The sequence below is a fragment of the Lolium rigidum genome, chromosome 4 (genome assembly GCF_022539505.1).
Source record: "Lolium rigidum isolate FL_2022 chromosome 4, APGP_CSIRO_Lrig_0.1, whole genome shotgun sequence".
NCBI classification, from domain to species: domain Eukaryota; kingdom Viridiplantae; phylum Streptophyta; class Magnoliopsida; order Poales; family Poaceae; genus Lolium; species Lolium rigidum.
Genome location: NC_061511.1, coordinates 94211679 through 94231890, shown reverse-complemented (window position 1 = coordinate 94231890; position 20212 = coordinate 94211679). Strand labels below are relative to the sequence as shown.

General features: G+C 44.6%; 1 long non-coding RNA gene across 1 annotated transcript; it reads left to right on the top strand.

Annotated features, from left to right (window-relative positions):
- The first annotated feature begins 13555 nt into the window (after window positions 1-13555).
- Window positions 13556-16363, top strand: LOC124649719. Its single transcript, XR_006986767.1, has 4 exons — window positions 13556-13666; window positions 14019-14118; window positions 14871-15045; window positions 15879-16363. It is a non-coding gene; the product is annotated as an uncharacterized LOC124649719 (long non-coding RNA).
- The last annotated feature ends 3849 nt before the right edge of the window (window positions 16364-20212 follow it).

Genomic DNA, 20212 nt, shown 5'->3' with positions numbered 1-20212 from the left:
GCGGCTGCCGCGGCAGAGAAATAGCAATTTTCTGCCGCGGCAGAGAACCTCCAGGTCCGGTTCGTACCACGAACCGGGACCAAAGGTCCTCCACCGCGAGCGCCCAGGCCACACCACGTGGCGACGCCTTTAGGCTCGGTGCAACTTTGAACCGGGACCCTTTAGTCCCGACTTGTTGGTCCCGGTTTGGAAACCGGGACTGAAGGCCCAGACGAATTGGGCCTATAGCCCCGTTTTCCACTAGTGTATGAGACCCGCTTCAGGACTTGGGAGAAGTCATATATCTCTTCCCACACATTCTGAACCATAAAGGCAATAGGAAACACAATCTGAAATAAGAAAAACAAGCAAAATTATTGAGTCTCAAATACTTACTTACCAATGCCTTGGTTGAATCCCATTTATTTTTACATTATGCCTTGGTGTAGTTTTTCCCCGTGCTAATACCAAATTCTCTACCTACATTCTTGTACCCCTCCAGACTAAGGAAAGCGGTAGGCCTATTTCCTTTTTTGCTTTTGCTCCATGCAGATTTCACAAAATGTTGTAGTAGACAATGCATCCCAATGTGCTTTAGGTGTCTTATCTTCCATCTAAAGGCATAAGGCAAAATATATTTAACAGATTTCAATTCACATAAACATGCATAGACATGAAATGTATGTATGTATTGCAATTTAATTGACATAAATGTGCATACAGATTTCACATAAACAAGTATACATATGCAATTCAATTCACATAAACAAGCATACTGATTTCACATAAACATGGTGCTAATCATGTTTCTCACCTTCCCGTTACAGGTACTTGGTGCGGCAGGGAGGCAGAGATATGGTTGATGACCCACAAGTATAGGGGATCGCAACAGTCTTCGAGGGAAGTATTACCCAATTTATTGATTCGACACAAGGGGAGACAAAGAACACTTGAAAGCCTTAACAGCGGAGTTGTCAATTCAGCTGCACCTGGAAACGGACTTGCTCGCAAGAGTTTATCGGTAATAACGGTTTTATAGCGAGTAGCAGTAGTGAAATAACGATAGCGAGTAACAAAGACAGCGAGTAGTGATTTTAGTAAACAGCGAGGATTAAAATACTGTAGGCACGGGGACGGATGACGGGCGTTGCATGGATGAGAGAAACTCATGTAACAATCATAGCGGGGCATTTGCGGATAATAATAAAACGGTATCCAAGTACTAATCAATCAATAGGCATGTGTTCCAATTATAGTCGTACGTGCTCGCAATGAGAAACTTGCACAACATCTTTTGTCCTACCAGCCGGTGGCAGCCGGGCCTCAAGGGAAACTATCTGGATATTAAGGTACTCCTTTTAATAGAGTACCGGAGCAAAGCATTAACACTCCGTGAACACATGTGATCCTCACATCGCTACCATTCCCTCCGGTTGTCCCGATTTACGTCACTTCGGGGCCATTGGTTCCGGACAGCGACATGTGTATACAACTTGCAGGTAAGATCATAAACAACGAATATCTTCATGAATCAATAACATGTTCAGATCTGAGATCATGGCACTCGGGCCCTAGTGACAAGCATTAAGCATAACAAGTTGCAACAATATCATAAAAGTAACATCTATGGATACTAGGCACTATGCCCTAACAATCTTATGCTATTACATGACCAATCTCATCCAATCCCTACCATCCCCTTCGGCCTACAGCGGGGGAATTACTCACACATGGATGGGGGAAACATGGTTGGTTGATGGAGAGGCGTTGGCGGTGATGGCGGCGATGATCTCCTCCAATTCCCCGTCCCGGCGGAGTGCCAGAACGGAGACTTCTGGCTCCCGAGACGGAGTTTCGCGATGTGGCGGCGTTCTGGAGGGTTTCTGGCGACTTCGACTTCTCCCCCTGCGTTTTTAGGTCGAGGCGAATAAGTAGTCCGAAGGAGAGCGTCGGAGGCCAGCCGAGGGGGCCACACCATAGGGCCACGCGGGCCCCCCCTAGGCCGCGCCGCCTTATGGTGTGGGGCCCTCGGGCCTCCACTTCAATTGTCCTTCTGGCTCCGTCAGTATTCTGGGAAAATAGGCCCTTTTGTCAAAATCCCGAGGTTTTTCCTGAAAGTTGGATTTCTGCACAAAAACGAGACACCAGAACAGTTCTGCTGAAAACAGCGTTAGTCCGTGTTAGTTGCATCCAAAATACACAAATTAGAGGCAAAACAATAGCAAAAGTGTTCGGGAAAGTAGATACGTTTTGGACGTATCAACTCCCCCAAGTTTAGCTTATTGCTTGTCCTCAAGCAATTCGGTTAACAACCGAGCGATAAAAGAACTTTCACGAACACATTTGCTCATATGATGTATATATTCTCATGATATGGCTAATACTTGAGCGAGTTCATAATAAGGTACATGCAAATAAGATCATCTAACAGACTATATCAATCATGAAGAGGTACCAACAATTAATAATAAGCATCATGAATCATGTATATAAGCAGGATTGCAATGTTCATAAGAGAGTATGATAAAGTGGTAACTCGCTTGCCTGTATTTGATTGGCAAAACATAAATGCCCGGGCACCTCTGGAGTTCACAGAAAGACTAGAAATAGTGATTGTCAAAGATAAAAGCATCAAAGTTATACCACAATCAATTATATTTTGAGACAAGCATATTATACTAAGAATGACAGTTGTGCTCTCAAGAAAGTGCTCAAAGAAAGGATGGAGACACAACATAAAAGTAAAAGATTGACCCTTCGCAGAGCGAAGCAGGGATTAACACGCGCTAGAGCTTTTCATTTGTAAAACAGGAGTAAAATTATTTTGAGAGGTGTTTGTTGTTGTCAACGAATGGTAATGGGTACACCAACTACCTCGCCAACCGGACTTTCAAGAGCGGCTCCCATGAATTATTTGCATGTTCATGTGGCACTCCTTCCCACCTTTCTTACACAAACCATGGCTAACCGAATCCTCGGGTGCCTGCCAACAATCACATACCATGAAGGAGTGCCTTTTTAGTTTAGTTTTATTATGATGATGACACTCCCCCCAACCTTTGCTTACACAAGCCATGGCTAACCGAATCCTTCGGGTGCCAGTCCAACAATCACAAACCATGGAGGAGTGTCTATTTAAGTTAATTAATTCGGGACTGGGAATCCCATTGCCAGCTCTTTTTGCAAAATTATTGGATAAGTGGATGTGCCACTATTCCATATGAGAGTCCGTCAAAAGTAAATGAAAAGGTTGAAAGCTAAACACCACATACTTCCTCATGAGCTATGAAACATTAACACAAATTAAGAAGCATTTTGAAGATTTTAAAGGTAGCGCATGAGAATTTACTTGGAATGGTTTGAAATGCCATGCATAGGTATTTATGGTGGACACTCGGAATAACTTGGTTTTCATGTGTTTGGAGGCACGAGCAGCGTTCCCGCTCAGTACAAGTGAAGGCTAGCAAAAGACTAGGGAGCGACAAATCAAGAGAGCAATGAATTGTCATAATCATGCTTGCGGCAAAATAAATTAACCGAGGCATAAAAGTGATACAAGAACTCCGAAGCAATGTAAATCATTGAGGCTTAATTGACTCTTGTTCAGTCATATGCATGCGTGAGCATGTGCCAAGTCGATATAAATGAATTATTCAGAGGAGGATACCACAATGCCATACTTACTTATGAATAAAACAATGCAAGCAAACATCCATGACATGCTACTCATATTAATAAATTGGAGCTAACCATGAGAGATCATGAACTACTAGACTTTCTTAAATGACATATACCTCACATGAACCAACTAAGCATGCTCACATGGATGAGTATATGTACAAAAATGAAAACAAATAGAGTTCATACCAGCCTCTCACCACAATCAGATTGTCGTACATCGTCATTATTGCCTTTTCACTTGTGTAGCTTGGATAATATGAAATGAAAACCACGCTCCAGCCACCGAAGACCATTGAGCTCATAATTAACTTTACAAACCAAAGAAGAACAGCAAATATTTTTGGTGTTTTCGAATTTGAGAACAAGAACAAAAGGAAACAAGCAAACTAAGCAAAATCTTTTTGGGTTTTCTTATAGCAGACTAGCAATAGCAAATAAAGTGAAACAAATGCAAGAAACCAAGATAAACAAATGGTGAAGAGAAACAACAGAAATATTTTTGGTCTTTTTGTGTTTTGGGAAAGAAACAAAGTGGAAACAAGAAATAGCAAACTAAAAGAAACACAGAAAAGCGAGATGGCAGAAATCTGCCAAAACCTGACAAGCAGTACAGAAATCGATTTTTACAAAAATCTTACGTTGCTCAGTTCAAAAAGTGTTCAACTAATGAAAGTTAGATAATAACCTGGGGAACATGCACAAAAATGGGCTTCGCAAAATACTGTTCTGGCTGTGCGCACGAATTTTTACGATAACAGCCCAAAATCTGTTTTCAGGCAGCACTTCCCCAAATATCATCTTCCTCCCATTAGAAACCACTCAAAGAGACTAAACAAGTATATACAAGTATCCAGCAACCATAATATGCAAAGAATGAGTGATCTCGGTATACCTCCCCCCAAGCTTAGGCTTTTGGCCTAAGTGGAGTTCAATCCCATCGAGACCATGAGGTAGTGTCTCCGTGGTACGACGAAGATGGATCATATTCCGGGTATGTGCTAGAAGAAGCACCCGGATACGTGACGGTGTAATCGTAGGCCATATTATCTAAAGCACCTCGGAGTCATGCTGCTGATGGAAATCTTGTATCTTCATTGTTCATCCACCTCCTCCTTAGTGCGCGACCATGGTTGCCTGTCAATATCGAACAAACCTGGCTGGGGAAGAGGGATTTCTTTCTCATCCCCGTCAGCAAACAACATTCTATAGGCCATATTATCTAAAGTAGACTCGGTGGTAACAAATTGATGGCTTTTCATAGCAATGATATCAAGCCTCCTAGGGGTTAATGGCACATCATTAGGATCAATAGGAAGCTCTAAATGTGTTAAAATGCGCAGTGCAATAGTTCCTCCAAAAATAGGCCCCTTGGTAGACAAGCGGCGAGCAATAAGAGAACCAAGATGATAAGATGTCCGTCCAGTAAGTGCAATATTCAAGAAAGCAAGATGGTAACTAGAAATATTGCTAGTGTTCTCCCTACCAAGTATGCTAGTGGCAACGTAATATGCAAAATATTTAATGGCGGGGAGTTGAATGTTCCTTATCTTGCCCCGCTGAATGGTGCGACAGTCATCATTGGTGATCCCTCGATAGAGCTCCAACAAGTCCCGAGGGTTGTTATCGATCCTCCTTGCTGTACCTACAGGGGCAATATCCAATGCACGACAAAATTCCTCCAATTCCATAGTAACAGGAGTACCATAGATCTTGAATGCAACTCGTCGGATTATATTCCGTGTTTTGGAACTTGAAGCTCTCGACAAAAATTTTGGTGAGCATGTAGTATTGCTCCCTTTCATCTCCAACGTAGGTGGTTAAGCCCGCCCTGTTGACAAGGGTGAAGAAATCATCCAATATCCCTGCATTTGTCAGAAAATCATAACATGGGAAGGATGAGGCATTAGGAGCCCCATTGTCCTCTTCGGGCGCGAAGCTAGGCGCGATGATGTCCTTATTGTACGACCGCCTAATTTGGGTGGCGGTCCTAGAAGGCCTCCCGGTGCTGGTTGTTCCTTTCTTGAACAATTCTCCAAATTTGAACTTCTTCATTTTCTAAAATTTTCAACAATCAATATAAAACTTGATTTGGTGACATATAATTGAGGGAAACTACCATAGGAACTTGCTAGAGTACTAATCATGCACCAAAACTAATTTCTACCACTTAGAACAAGCATGCAAGCTCACTAAACATGTTACCTACAGCAGCAAAATATTCAAGATATACTCAACCAAACAAAATTCCATTTGGATAATCGAAGGAGTCACATACCGGAGAGCAAATGTGCCAAATTTCAAACAGAAATCTGGGCTGAGCAAAGAGATCGAAAAATCCTGAGCTCTTGAGCAAAAACGCGAGTGAGAGAAAGTTGGTTCGAGTTTTTTCGGGAGAGAGAAGATGCTGGAAGAAAGAGATGAGATAGTGGGGCAAGGAGGGGCCCACACCACATGGTGGCGCGCCCTCCTCCTTGGCCGCGCCGGCCTGTGGTGTGGCACCCTGTGGTGCCCCACAGGTCATCCTCTGGTGCTCCCAGGTGCCTCGTCGAAAAATAGGACCAACGGTGTAATTTTTGCGAATTTTTGAAAACTTTGAAAAATGCACATTTCTGGGTATTAAGTTTATTATTACTGGCCAGGAAATTTTTTGAAATCTCAAATCAACTAAGAAACTTTGCAAATTAAAATGCTACAGCAACTAAAGCAAGAGGAGGAAGAAAGAAATGTCGTTTACCTCCTCTATACATATAAGATGTATTTGTTAACAAGGTTGATCAAGTATTGCCACCAAATAAATTTTATATAGCATATGAAGAAATAAACTTCAAATCAATCATGTTACCTTGAATTGTATTGCTATGGATCCAATCACAAGAGTTTGATATTCTTCTTTAGGTTCATATATAGGACAATCGATGGTTCCCACTTTGATAGTTCTCACATGAGAAATAGTATTAACTCCGCACGCTTTTTCAATCCTCTTGGGGAAATAGACGGTGTGTTCCTTATCATCAACATTGAAAGTAACCTTTCCTTTATTGCAATCAATAACAGCCCCTGCGGTGTTAAGAAAAGGTCTCCCAAGAATAATAGACATATTATCGTCTTCGAGCATTTCCAACACAACAAAATCGGTTAATATGAAGCAGATTATTAGTAACTTGAACAGGAACATCCTCACATATACCAACAGGAATAGCAGTAGATTTATCAGCCATTTGCAAAGATATATCAGTAGGTATCAACTTATCTAAGTAAAGTCTCTTATAAAGAGAAAAAGGCATAACACTAACACCGGCGCCCAAGTCACATAGAGCAGTTTTAACATAATTATTCTTAATAGAACAAGGAATAGTAGGTATACCTGGGTCGCCCAACTTCTTTGGAACTTTGCCATTGAAAGAGTAATTAGCAAGCATAGTAGAAATTTCCTCATTGGGGATTTTCCTTTTGTTAGTAACAATATCTTTCATATACTTTGAATAAGGAGGCAGTTTAATAGCATCGATCAAAGGGATTTGCAAGAATAAAGGTTTCATCCAATCACAGAATTTATTATAGTGTTCTTCTTCCTTTGATTTTAGTTTCTTAGCAGGAAAAGGCATTTGCTTTTGCACCCAAGGTTCTCTTTCATTACCATGTTTCTCAGAATAAAATCTTCTTTAGTATACTTTTTATTTTTAGCATGCTTTTCAGGTTCTTTTTCAACCTCTTCTTTATCAGGAGTATCATTATTATCATTATCTTTATCATGTTCATTACCACTTTCAGTTTCAGCATCAGAAATAGAAATACTATTAGGATCATTAGCAGGTTCAGAGGATTCTACAACATTTTTATGTTTCTTCTTCTTTTTCTTAGATGGAGCACTAGTTTTAGTTTGTTGAGAATCTTGTTCAATTCTTTTGGGATGCCCTTCGGGATATAGAGGATCCTCGGGTAGAGACACCACCTCTAGTTGTTACTTCATAAGCATGTTTTTCTTTAGAATTATTTCCTAGCAAGTCATTTTGCACTTTAGTGAGTTGATCAATTTGAGTTTGAACCATATGAAAATGTTTAACAAGCATCTTAACATCATTGGAGGTTCTCTCCACAATATCATGCAATTCACTAATAGCTTGAGAATTTTCCATTAGATGATTCTCTACTCTCATATTAAAATTTTCTTGCTTAACAATATAATTATCAAACTCATCTAAGCATTGCGCAGGAGGTTTTGAATACGGAATATCTTCCCTAGTAAAGCGTTGAAGGGAATTTACCTCAATCATGGATGAAGGGGAATTATCTCACATATATCTTCTATAGGAGGTAGATTCTTCACATCTTCGGATTTAATACCTTTCTCCTTGAGAGACTTCTTGGCTTCCCTCATATCTTCATCATTCAATTTAATTAAACCCCTCTTCTTCACTATTGGCGTTGGAGTTGGTTCAGGCGTATTCCAATCATCATAATTCCGGCCTATTTTAGCCAATAATTCTTCGACGTCGTCCGGAGTTCTTTTCCGAAAACACAACCAAGCACAACTATCCAGGTATGCCCTAGACTCAATGGTTAGTCCACTATAAAATATATCAAGTAAATCATGCTTTTCTAAATCATGGTCGAGCAGAGCTCTAATAAGAGAGCAAAATCTCGCCCAAGTCTCGGGCAATTTCTCTTCATCTCCCCGATCAAAATTATAAACTCTCCGCAAAGCAGACATGTTGAGCACTAGCGAGGAAAGTATTTCCGGAAGAAAACAGACAAGCAATTCTTTTGGACTTTTAATAGAACTAGGTGGCAAACTATTATACCAAGTTTTAGCGTCATCCTTTAATGAGAATGGAAAGATTTTAGCAACAAAGTAAGTACGCTTCTTAACATCATCGTAAAACAAACTACTCAGAGTAGATAACTCGATCATGTGTTCAACAAGCACTTTCTTTTTCAGTACCACAAAAAGGTGTTTTCTCAACAATAGCTATATGAGATAGATCAAGAGAAAAATCATAATCTTTATCCCTAATGTTTATAGGAGATGTGGCAAATTTAGGATCAGGAGACAGTTTATATCTAACAAGTATGTTCTCGCAAGCAACTTTTTAATTTTTCTTGCATCAGTAGTAGCATTGCATTTTTCAATAAAATCATCATCAAGTTCCACATAATCTTCATCAAGATCATCACTAGAGTATTCAAGTTCAGGTGAATTAACAGTGTAGTAACATCGGAGTTTCAGCATTTTCAATTTGTCTAGACCTAGCAATTGAAGCATCTAGAAAAGTTCCCAATGAACCACTATCATCAAGCACAGCAGAAATATTATCAGTATTATGAGAGTTTTCAGATTCAGAAGAAGTACCAAGCATTTGAAGCATGTGGCGGTGAAACAAGTTTATCAATCACAGATGGTGAATCAAGAGCAGCAGAGGTACTCAGAGTTGTACCTTTTCTTGTAGTGGATGGTAATATGGCGACCTTAGTATCGCGAGTTTTACCCATGATGGAGAATTTGCAGCGAACAATATCAATCCAAGTGAACTTTCAAATAAAGCTACGCTCCCCGGCAACGGCGCCAGAAAATAGTCTTGATGACCCACAAGTATAGGGGATCGCAACAATCTTCGAGGGAAGTATTACCCAATTTATTGATTCGACACAAGGGGAGACAAAGAACACTTGAAAGCCTTAACAGCGGAGTTGTCAATTCAGCTGCACTGGAAACGGACTTGCTCGCAAGAGTTTATCGAGAGTAACGGTTTTATAGCGATAGCGAGTAGTGAAATAACAATGAGCGAGTAACAAAGACAACCAGTAGTGATTTTAGTAAACAGCAGGATTAAAATACTGTAGGCACGGGGACGAATGACGGGCGTTGCATGGATGAGAGAAACTCATGTAACAATCATAGCAGGGCATTTGCAGATAATAATAAAACGGTATCCAAGTACTAATCAATCAATAGGCATGTGTTCCAATTATAGTCGTACGTGCTCGCAATGAGAAACTTGCACAACATCTTTTGTCCTACCAGCTGGTGGCAGCCGGGCCTCAAGGGAAACTACTCGGATATTAAGGTACTCCTTTTAATAGAGTACCGGAGCAAAGCATTAACACTCCGTGAACACATGTGATCCTCACATCGCTACCATTCCCTCCGGTTGTCCCGATTTGTCACTTCGGGGCCATTGGTTCCGGACAGCGACATGTGTATACAACTTGCGGGTAAGATCATAAACAACGAATATCTTCATGAATCAATAACATGTTCAGATCTGAGATCATGGCACTCGGGCCCTAGTGACAAGCATTAAGCATAACAAGTTGCAACAATATCATAAAAGTAACATCTACGGATACTAGGCACTATGCCCTAACAATCTTATGCTATTACATGACCAATCTCATCCAATCCCTACCATCCCCTTCGGCCTACAGCGGGGGGAATTACTCACACATGGATGGGGGAAACATGGCTGGTTGATGTAGAGGCGTTGGCGGTGATGGCGGTGATGATCTCCTCCAATTCCCCGTCCCGGCGGAGTGCCGAACGGAGACTTCGGCTCCCGAGACGGAGTTTCGCGATGTGGCGGCGTTCTGGAGGGTTTCTGGCGACTTCGACTTCTCCCCTGCGTTTTTAGGTCGAGGCGAATAAGTAGTCCGAAGGAGAGCGTCGGAGGCCAGCCGAGGGGGCCACACCATAGGGCCGCGCGGGCCCCCCCTAGGCCGCGCCGCCTTATGGTGTGGGGCCCTCGGGCCTCCACTTCAATTGTCCTTCTGGCTCCGTCGCATTCGGGAAAATAGGCCCTTTCGTCAAAATCCCGAGGTTTTTCCTCGAAAGTTGGATTTCGCACAAAAACGAGACACCGAATCAGCTCTGCTGAAAACAGCGTTAGTCCGTGTTAGTTGCATCCAAAATACACAAATTAGAGGCAAAACAATAGCAAAAGTGTTCGGGAAAGTAGATACGTTTTGGACGTATCAATGGTCACCGGCGAAGAACAACTTGCGGGGACGGAGCAGGACGTCGGTGAGCCATCGGAGAAGCCCACACGAACGATGTCAGACGAGGAAGCAGGACGAGGCAGTGCCTCCAGGTGCTCTCGTCTCCGGCGGCCGACGGGATCGACCGCGCCCCGTGGTGTGCGCCCCGTGCTACGCCCGGTCGAATCGGGGACGGTGGGAGATGGCGCAGTCGGGAACGGGGGCAGAGGAGGTTCGCTTGCACGTCGGCGGTCGGAAATGGCGCGGTCGACTGCGAGGAACGGCAGCGGCCAATCCCTATCCCTAACCAGCAGACGAACGGGGGGTATTGAGGTCGGGGCGGTCCGGGTCTTGTCGTTTCACAGACACCCTTTGCTTTATATGGAGTGGCAAGTTTTCCGTTAATATGGTGAAGTATAGAGGGCACTTCAGTTATTGGCATTGCGAGATGCAGGAAAAAGATCCATTGTGAGGGCGGACTCGGACCGGAAACAAAAAAAGTCAGATATACGATCTCATCGGTAAATAATTATAGTTCTTTCAAATCTTAAGAGAGATTTAAACTTCTAGTGTTGTATATTTAAGAAAAAAGATACATAATGTGCTAAAAATAAAGCATTGATAGGAATATAGAGCTAAACATGCACGCCAAATAAATTTGGTAACTCAATAACTACTAATCTTGCAAGATTGACCTTGGTTTTGACTAAAAAATCGGATTATCTGATTTAAAATCTTCGAATTATTCTAATGAAATTTTGGATAATCCATATCCGCATACTATTTGCTATACCATATCCTATACCGTATCCGGAGCAGCAGTTCGAAATCGGATATCCTTATCCGCTGGATTAATTAAAATTGGATATGGATATCTTAAAACGGATTCGGTGGCGGTTTCGATGTGGAAATTATCCTATCTGTTTACACCCCTACACCCACACCATGTCCTATACACATTATGCGGTGCAACAGTAAGCCATGTGGACGTCTCTGCGAAAATCCCTGATGTAACTTAAACTAACAAACTCCACAAAAAAAAACTCAAACTATAACAAAAAGAAATATACCGAAGACATGCGAACGGAGTTCCGCTTTTTTTTGACAGTACGGAGTTCCGTTAGGGCATCTCCAGCGGCGCGACGCATTTCGGACGTCCAAACGGACGCGTCATGTCCATTTGCGTCGGGCCAAATGATCGAAATCGTTCGGGCGTCTGTTTGCGTCGGGGGTGGCTCCAGCGGCACGACGCATAATATTTTTTTTCCATTCATACGCCATAATTTACATGATAATAAAAAAGACATAAAAAAGCCAGAAAGGCGTGATAAAATACGCGCTGTCTACTGGTCGTCGTCGCTGACGAGGTCAATCAGCTGCGGCGTCGGCCATGGAAGCTCGTACGCCGGCGCTGGAGGAGGTACCGCCGCACGGGCAGGAGGCTGTGGCCAGGGATCCCACGCTGGAGCTAGGGCAGCAGGCGGAGCGCGGGCGTTGGAACGCGTCGGCGTGGCCGGAGGAGTCGCCGGCCTCCCCTACGCGAGCGCTGACTCGCGGAGCTGGATTGCGAGTCCGTCCCACAAAGCGAGCTCGTTGAGCTCGTCCTGCTCGCTGTTGGCCAGTGCCATGGCAATGGCCTCCTCCTCTCAAATGTCCGGCGGCTGGGTCTCCGGATCCCACGCCGGTCCGCCGTCGTCGTGGTCGTACTGCGGCATGGTCACGTCGCCGTCCTCGTCCTCGTCGCCATCGCCGTCCTCGTCCGCGTCCTCGTGGTCGTTCTCTTCTTCTTCGGCGGCGATCTCGCGCTCGAAGTAGTCTACGTCGGCGAGGTAGGCAGCGCGGCGCCGCGCGTCGAACTCCCACGCCTCGAAGGAAATCCAGTTGTAGGAGTTTAGCACGTACGCCGGATCCTCCGCAGATCCGGCGGCAAGATTGCTCGGCGGCGGCGCACCTCGTCCCGCCGCTCTCGGCCCTCGCGCGGTAGGGGGGACCGGCACGCGGCGCGAGTTCAGATACCAGCCCCCTCCCGGCAAGTTCGCGTCCGGCCATGGTACCGGCCGGTTTTCCTCCAATAGCTGCCGCGCGAGGTCAACGCGGACGTACCGGCCGACCCGTGCCTTCTTGCCGGAACGCGAGCCGCTAGCCTCCTGGTCGTTCTTCGTCTTCCGGAACGGCCATCATTTCTTCCCCATGGCGTCGGTGTGGTGGATACTGTGGGATTTTGGCAATGGTTTTGGTCGGGAAATGGGCGCCGGCAGCGTCCTTTAAGAGGCTCCAACGCCATCTCGCCTTCAATGGCCTGCCAGTGCAACGCCTACTAGCTGCGCACGCTCGCGGAAGCCGAGGCACGCCATTAACGCGGCCCCTGCAAAGGCTGCAGCGCGCGCCGCCCCGAGTAATACCGCGGAAGACGAGCAGTTGTGCCGCTGCCAGGCGGGCCCGCGCGAGGACCGAGCGGACACTTTGCGCGTCCGCGCAGCGTCCTCCGAGACGCAAACCTGGCGCATATTTGGACCAGGTTTGCGTCTCCGCGGACGGCCCGGCCACTTTGCGTCGCCCCACTGAAGATGGTACCAGATGCATTTCCGGTCACAGCGGACATAAACGGTAAACGGTGCGTCGCCCGCTGGAGATGCCCTCACGTGAAAGAAGACCCGAAAGAAGGTCCTCATAATTGAAAACCGGTGAGAAACTCTCTAGTCCTCCAAATAAACAAAAAAATTCCCGTCTCTCCGCCGCCGTTCCGCCCCCGACTCGCCGGCCGCGACCGTCTGTACGAAATCCCAATTTCCCACTCTAGGCCGCGGAAATTCGTTAGCTTGACCGCGAATTGGCGAGGGGCAGGCAGCGCGATGGGGGCGAACGCCGACCCCTCGGGGTCCCTCGGTGGACCTCACCGCCACCCCACCCCTGCGGCCGTGGCGCTGCGGCACGGCCTGGCCGCGAGCACCGCGGCCGCTCTGCGCCACGATCCCGGGCTCGCCATGCATTGGTCACCCGAGGAGCAGGCCGTGCTCGACGACGGATTGGCCAAGTAAGCTCCCTTCTGGGGTTTCCTTCTCGCACTCTATTTAGGCAAGTAGCGTGGTTGGAATGGAAGCATCTTTGGGACCTAGGCCTTGGTACTAAATGGCAAGAGACAGTTAATGTGGACTTGCACTCAATTTTCTCAAGATGAACTTCCATGCGAGTTGCCTCAAGAATAAATATCGCGACTGGTTATGAAATTATGCAATGATGATGCCTTGGAGCAACAACTAAATTCGGTACTAGTCATTGCAGTGGTTGCAGGCTTGCAGCAGGAAGCTACAATAAGCAAAATTGATTTGCCATGTTTTTATTTTTCTCGTTCTCCATCTTATTATGTGGCTCTGCAACTGTTGCAGGTATGCGCTTGATGCAGCTATAGTTCGCTATGCAAAAATTGCTCTGCGTCTGCCCAATAAGACAGTACGAGATGTCGCCCTTCGCTGCAGATGGATGACTGTAAGTTGTATGCTGAGTCCTCTGTGCTATTTAAGGCATCAACTTTTTTTAATACGCTAAACTCAAATATAACTACTCCTACTAGCTTTCTCGTGCTTGATGCGAAGGAAACTACTTTTTTTGCACTCTCTTTTCTATTAGTCCCTCAGTATATGAAGGTTGTGTGTAGGATTGCTTTTCAGATGAGCTTCTATTTTCATTTGACCAAATATATTAGGTTGTGTATTTGCGAAACTAGTGAGTATGCATGTCCAACGCATGACTTCAACTATGAAAACATGTAAACCATCCCCAATATATTTCTGAAGCAAATTGAGGATATCGTGCAATTCATATGTATCATTAAGCTGGACTCGGTTCCTCTAGCATGTACTTTGATTCTAGGACCAAATTAACAATCAAGTCAAACTCAATCTGCAATAGGTCATATGTCGCCTAATAAGTCACGAACTCCAAAAGATCAAATCAGTTTTTTTCTGACAAAAAGTTGGACAAATAACATTACCCATTTTAATAGCAAGTCATGCTTATCTTACATAAATAAAACAATGATATTTTTTAAATTATAACTAAGGTCAAGTTGCTTCAGATATGACATGCAATATGTTAAGTTATCGGTAAAGAGTATGTTTAATTGTGTAGCTCAATAACCATGAATCCTCAAACATTACACTACTTTATCAGTAAACCTACCTGTTCACCATGGCCCTCAAAGGAATAATACTCAGGACCTCTATGTTTCAAATCATCAGGTAACTAATTTGCTGGCACATTTCCAACAACAAGGAAACCAAGATCTTCACAGCGTGTTAAATTATCTTGCAATGGGAAGTAACAACAAAATGCATATCTTCATCTCAGTCATCTGCTAGAGCAACCTCAACAATGCTTATGGCTGTAATTGGTTCCATAGCTCTGTTTCCAAAGGTAAAAGAAGTACTTGCAAGTAACTTTGTCCAGCGAAAATAGAACGTGAGCGCAATACCCGGATCTAATAACTATTACTTGTTTACGCTGAAGTTGATTAAAATTACCTATTTATCTTTGACGCTGTTCCTTTTTTTTCTAAAAAAAAAAATTTGACGTTTCAAAAAAAGTAAAGGTTGAAAATTTATCAGTTGATCGAATCATACAACATTGTACAAGACCATAGAAAGGAAGCAATACAGCAAAATGCATTTGGTAGCAGCGGCATAAGCTACATCATGGGGAAGCAGCTAAATTCATCTTCTTATGTAATCAGTAAATTACAAAAGGTAATCTATGCATCCTGTTAAACGTAGGAACCATATCATTCTTCTAAATTTGCATGCAAGGATAGGTAACATTAGTTGAAACTGTAAGTCATACAATGTAAAGTATGATCATATGACATATCAGATGAATGATAATCCATATATTAGCAAACAACTTCGTCATGCACCAAACATTCCATTAAGTTGTAATTTAACTTGAACAGTAAATTTCTTGTACCAACATATGAGATGAATGATAAGCCACATAGATTTTGGAGCATAATAGCCTTAGTAAAGAATATGAACAATAATCTTGTGCCATTTTCCAATTCATTGAAATTTGTGATAGGAGCACGCGTGAGAAATAGTTTACTATATTCAGGTCAATGCACAACCCAAATAAATTCAACGAACAAACAAATAGAAGGATCAGATTGAAGTCGTTTGGAATCCCATGTGAAACGGAGATCTGTACACCATGAGAATTCATTGGCTTTAGAATCACCTTGGGAATATCTTGTGTAGGTGTTGGACATCAAGAAGTATGCATACGGAGAAATAAGTTTCAAATCATTCACAAGGGCAAGCAACTTCTGAATACGAATGATGCAAGATTTTGATCAAAGAACACATACTGTCTGCTCAAGCAGATACACCGTAGTCCACAAACCGCTCACCAAAGAATCTGGGCTGCTTGTTGGTGTGGCGGACTATGGAAGGAACATGGACACTTGGATTCAGCTACTGATGATCCCGTCTACACTAATTTGTGTGTGGCTCTAGAGAAATTTAAGTTTGCTCTTTTATAGGTAGTAAAGATTATCAATTGGCACCTCTGGACTAGACCCTGGAGCCAACAAGAAACATCGAACAAGCAACTAGGTCTGATTTGATCCTTCCATCCACGGAGAAGAAACTTGTAGAAATCAAGGAGTAACTAGGTTAATTTGTCGGTGCGCTCTCATCCAAGTGATTTTGTTTTCTAAGTCATAATATAGTAAAAATTATTACCCCTGTTCCAAAATATAAGCCTTTTTAGAAAGCTAAATTAGCTTTCTAAAAAGAATTATATTTTGGAACGGAGATAGTACCGATCTCATAATCAGATCTTCAACTAGGTGATGAAGTTTTGGCTATACATTCCAAGATGGTCTCCACCTCCTGCTGGTACGGTGATGATCAATGTCGAGGCCACACTTTTGGGTGACCATTTCAGGAACCCCTCCACTGAAGGTGAACACGGAAGCCAGAGACGTCGCCCTCATCGATGGAGTAGCCTGCGTCCTATCCAAATATGTTGAGTACAAGGGGCTACACGCCCATCAGATCATGGGGTTCAACCTCGGCGTGGTTGCCGCTAGCATCTTCTCTCCCAAGGCCCTACAAGCTGTCGCGGGATCACCTTAGCCGGGCGCATGGCCACCTCATTCCAAGCTACGCTAATTCACACAACTCCATTCAGATGTGGTTCGTCGTCGACTCGAACCGGTCTCTCAAGCCAATCGGTACACCATACCGTGCCACCTAAAACAACAAGCCGCCGAGGCACGAGTTTTCCGAGAAGCCATTGGCAATGTTGGGCACGGGGGGATGGTGGTGTGGATATCCATGATCGGGCCAGAGATTGGCACCCGAGAGGTGGTGTTCAGGTTTACGCGGACAAATTGAGGCACCAAATGTCCGTTTGCGGGCATCCGATGGAGATGCCCTGGGGACTAACTTTCACGTGCGATACATGGTCTACCGGCGATTCCCACTGGTCGCCGATCAAAGCCTGGAAATCGACTCCCCTGAAAAAACATTGTTTGGCCGAAGAGGCACCTTTTCGGGTGATCGTGGACGTGGTCACCGCGCGAGATGCATCGCTGTGGGGGCCCACGACCAACCTTGATCTTATCTCCTCCCTTTCCTTCCGCCAATTCCATCTCCCGACCCCGACCTCCTTCCCCACAAACCTGTCTCCCCTACACCTCCGACCCAATAGTGCAACCTCGACGGAGATCGATAGAAGCAGGAGAGGGACAATTGGTCTCGCTGGAGCCGGCGACGCCGCAACTGGCTACCGCGAAGAAGGCAACGACGAGCCATGGCTGAGCTGGAACTGGGGCTGACGTGGCTCACCGACGCAGTGCCGGTGGAGGCTCGGAAGAAAAACTTAGGGTATGGGGTTGTTGCCGGACTTTGGTTTTAGGTGGGGTCACCGATATCGGAGAAGGATGTGGTGGGGCTTAGAGGGACGGACTGACGGACGAGGTGCTTTGGGCGGAGGCACGGACGACAGATCCGGTCCGTGCCGGTGATAGTGGAGTTGAAGGTGGTGGTCCAGTTCATGGAGATGCGGCGGTGCTTTCCTTCCCCTTCTTCTTTGGCGATATGGTGGCTATGCTCCTTTCCCCTTCCTCTCCGGTGGCCAGATACTCCTCTAATCCCTTCGTTCGGGCAAGGAAATCACCTGCTAGAGTTTCTCCTCTCACATGCTTGTCTCTTTGAATCTCTCTCTCTCTCTCTCTCTCTCTCTCTTGATTGGGGCGGAAAAGAAACGGACCTTCCCTGGCCTGTGTGTTGGCCCGTGTGTTTTATTGGGGAAACAGACAGAAATTGGGATACACATGAGAAGAAAATAGTGAACCAAGTGAAAGAAAGTGAGCTCGGTTGGGAAATTTCTAGGCTCTGAGAAAAACCAGGGTTTCAGCCTAAGGGCGAGTTTGGTTGCTGGCAATGTCGTTTCCCAGCTCCACAGATGCAAAAGCCGACATTTTGGTTGGCAACCGGGTTGGCGTTGTTGGCTGGCACGAACCTTAAAGCATCCTCGGAACAGGCCTGGGAGGCACACTCAAATCAAGCGTTGTCGCTGATACGGCGCTAGCGGGCACTGAGAGAGGGAAGACTGTACGGTGGAGCAACTTGGTGATGGTGGGAGCCAAAAAAAATAGCTCCACGGTTAGACACGAAATCTAGCCTCACCACTCTCTTAGTTAGTCACCCCCAGTGGAGAAGAAATCCATCCTCACATTTCCTCGAGGGCAGTGACGGCGACGATTTTGATTTACGACATCGGCTGCTCCGACTTCGCAGAGCTTTGTGTCTGGGTTCGTCATCCTCCTGTATCTCGCACCCGCAACGATGGGGCTTGTAGATCTGCAGCGCTGGCGAGCCCTCGTCGTCTCCACCACCCGCTTTTCATCGTCGTCTTTGGCTTTGGCATCATGCCACCGTCTTCAATCAAGGCTCTAAGCACCTATAAGCCCCCCTCCCGCCCTCCACTGCTAGCTCCTTAGCTAGTTTGTTTTAACTTGTGGTTGATTGACCCGTTACTTATGCAACATCGACTTAATTAGGACACCCAGATGGAGCTTTTCGTTCAGGTGGAGGCCCTCATATTTGTGGTTCATGCCTGTATGCTATCGATCGAGCAGAGAGTAGTTCGTTGCAATGTCAGGACATACATCACATATGCTCCCATGTTTGAACGGGACAACGAGAGGATGACAAATCTGAACTACATCTATAACAACAATGGTGTATACGCGTCCAACATGCTTAGGGTGAAGATCCCCTTTAAACCACCTCATGAACACATTAAGGGGTAGGGGTTTCTTAGAGATAGCATCCATACCTCTGTCGAAGAGCAAGTGGCAATATTCCTTCATGTTGTTGAACATACTAGAGATTTTGAGTGATCCAGAACACATGGAGGAGATGGATTGAGACAATATCTAGGTACTTCAAGCAAGTCCTACATGCTATTGGAGAGCTCATAGGATAGATGATAAAGCCCCCAAGATCAAAGATAGCTACCCATGTTTCCATATTTCAAGGTGAGCAACTTTAACTTGTAGTCCATGACAAGATTGTATTGCATCGAGGCCTAACAATTTTTTCATGTTCATGTCAGGATTGTGCTAGGGCGATTGATGGTACTCATGTCATTGCTAGAGTGGCGAGAAGCGAGTCTCATGCATACATGGGGGGGGGGGGGGTGCTTGCGACTATTGATTTTGATATCAGGTTGATACATGTAAAACGTATCCATGATCTTTGGTATATTTTATATGATATTATACGATATATGCATGATAAGCGAGATTCCATAGTTGTTTTACATTGATATATGAGATTTGTAACAAAGGCCCCTTTCATTGATTTTTAACACCGCGGCATAGAAAACACTCGTCTTGTGTATTTTTTAAGTTTTCGAGACCTTACAAGCATCAAATTGAGTTGGATATTTTGGGCATGGGGTCCACCTCGAGCTCGACAACTCTTTCATCTCGGCCTCGACACCATTCGATGAGTTTTTCCCTAAAAATGCATATATATACGACCCCATCTGCGGATTAGTGAAGAGGCGGCCGTCAATAGAGAAAACAATGAACAGAGACTTCCTACGAAGTTTGAGAGGGGAAATGGCATCGGAGTCGCCCCTAGTTGCTCCTCCGCCTCCATGAACATTGGCATCGCCATCGCCGCCACCATGATTAAGATGAATTAGTCCACCCCTATATTATGGGTTTTGGAGGTAGATTGTATCATCTCTTCATGTGATCTTTATTAGTTAGTATCACATGAACTGCTTACATGATTGTGATAATCTATGTAATGTTTTAAAGGTAGATCTTTTGTTATAAGATGAGTTATGAGATGCAATGAAGTATTATGTGTTTGATGTATTAATAGATGCATATGATATTCCGTTTGGGAATGCTATATTCTGATTAAACTTATATGCATGAACATGTGTGGGAGAGATGTGCGTTACACTACAAGAAAAGTTCTGATAGACAACGTCCCAAAATCGTCCGCTAAGGGCCATTTTTCGTCGCCTATGAGCCTAACCCGACGATATGCGTTCTGTTGTC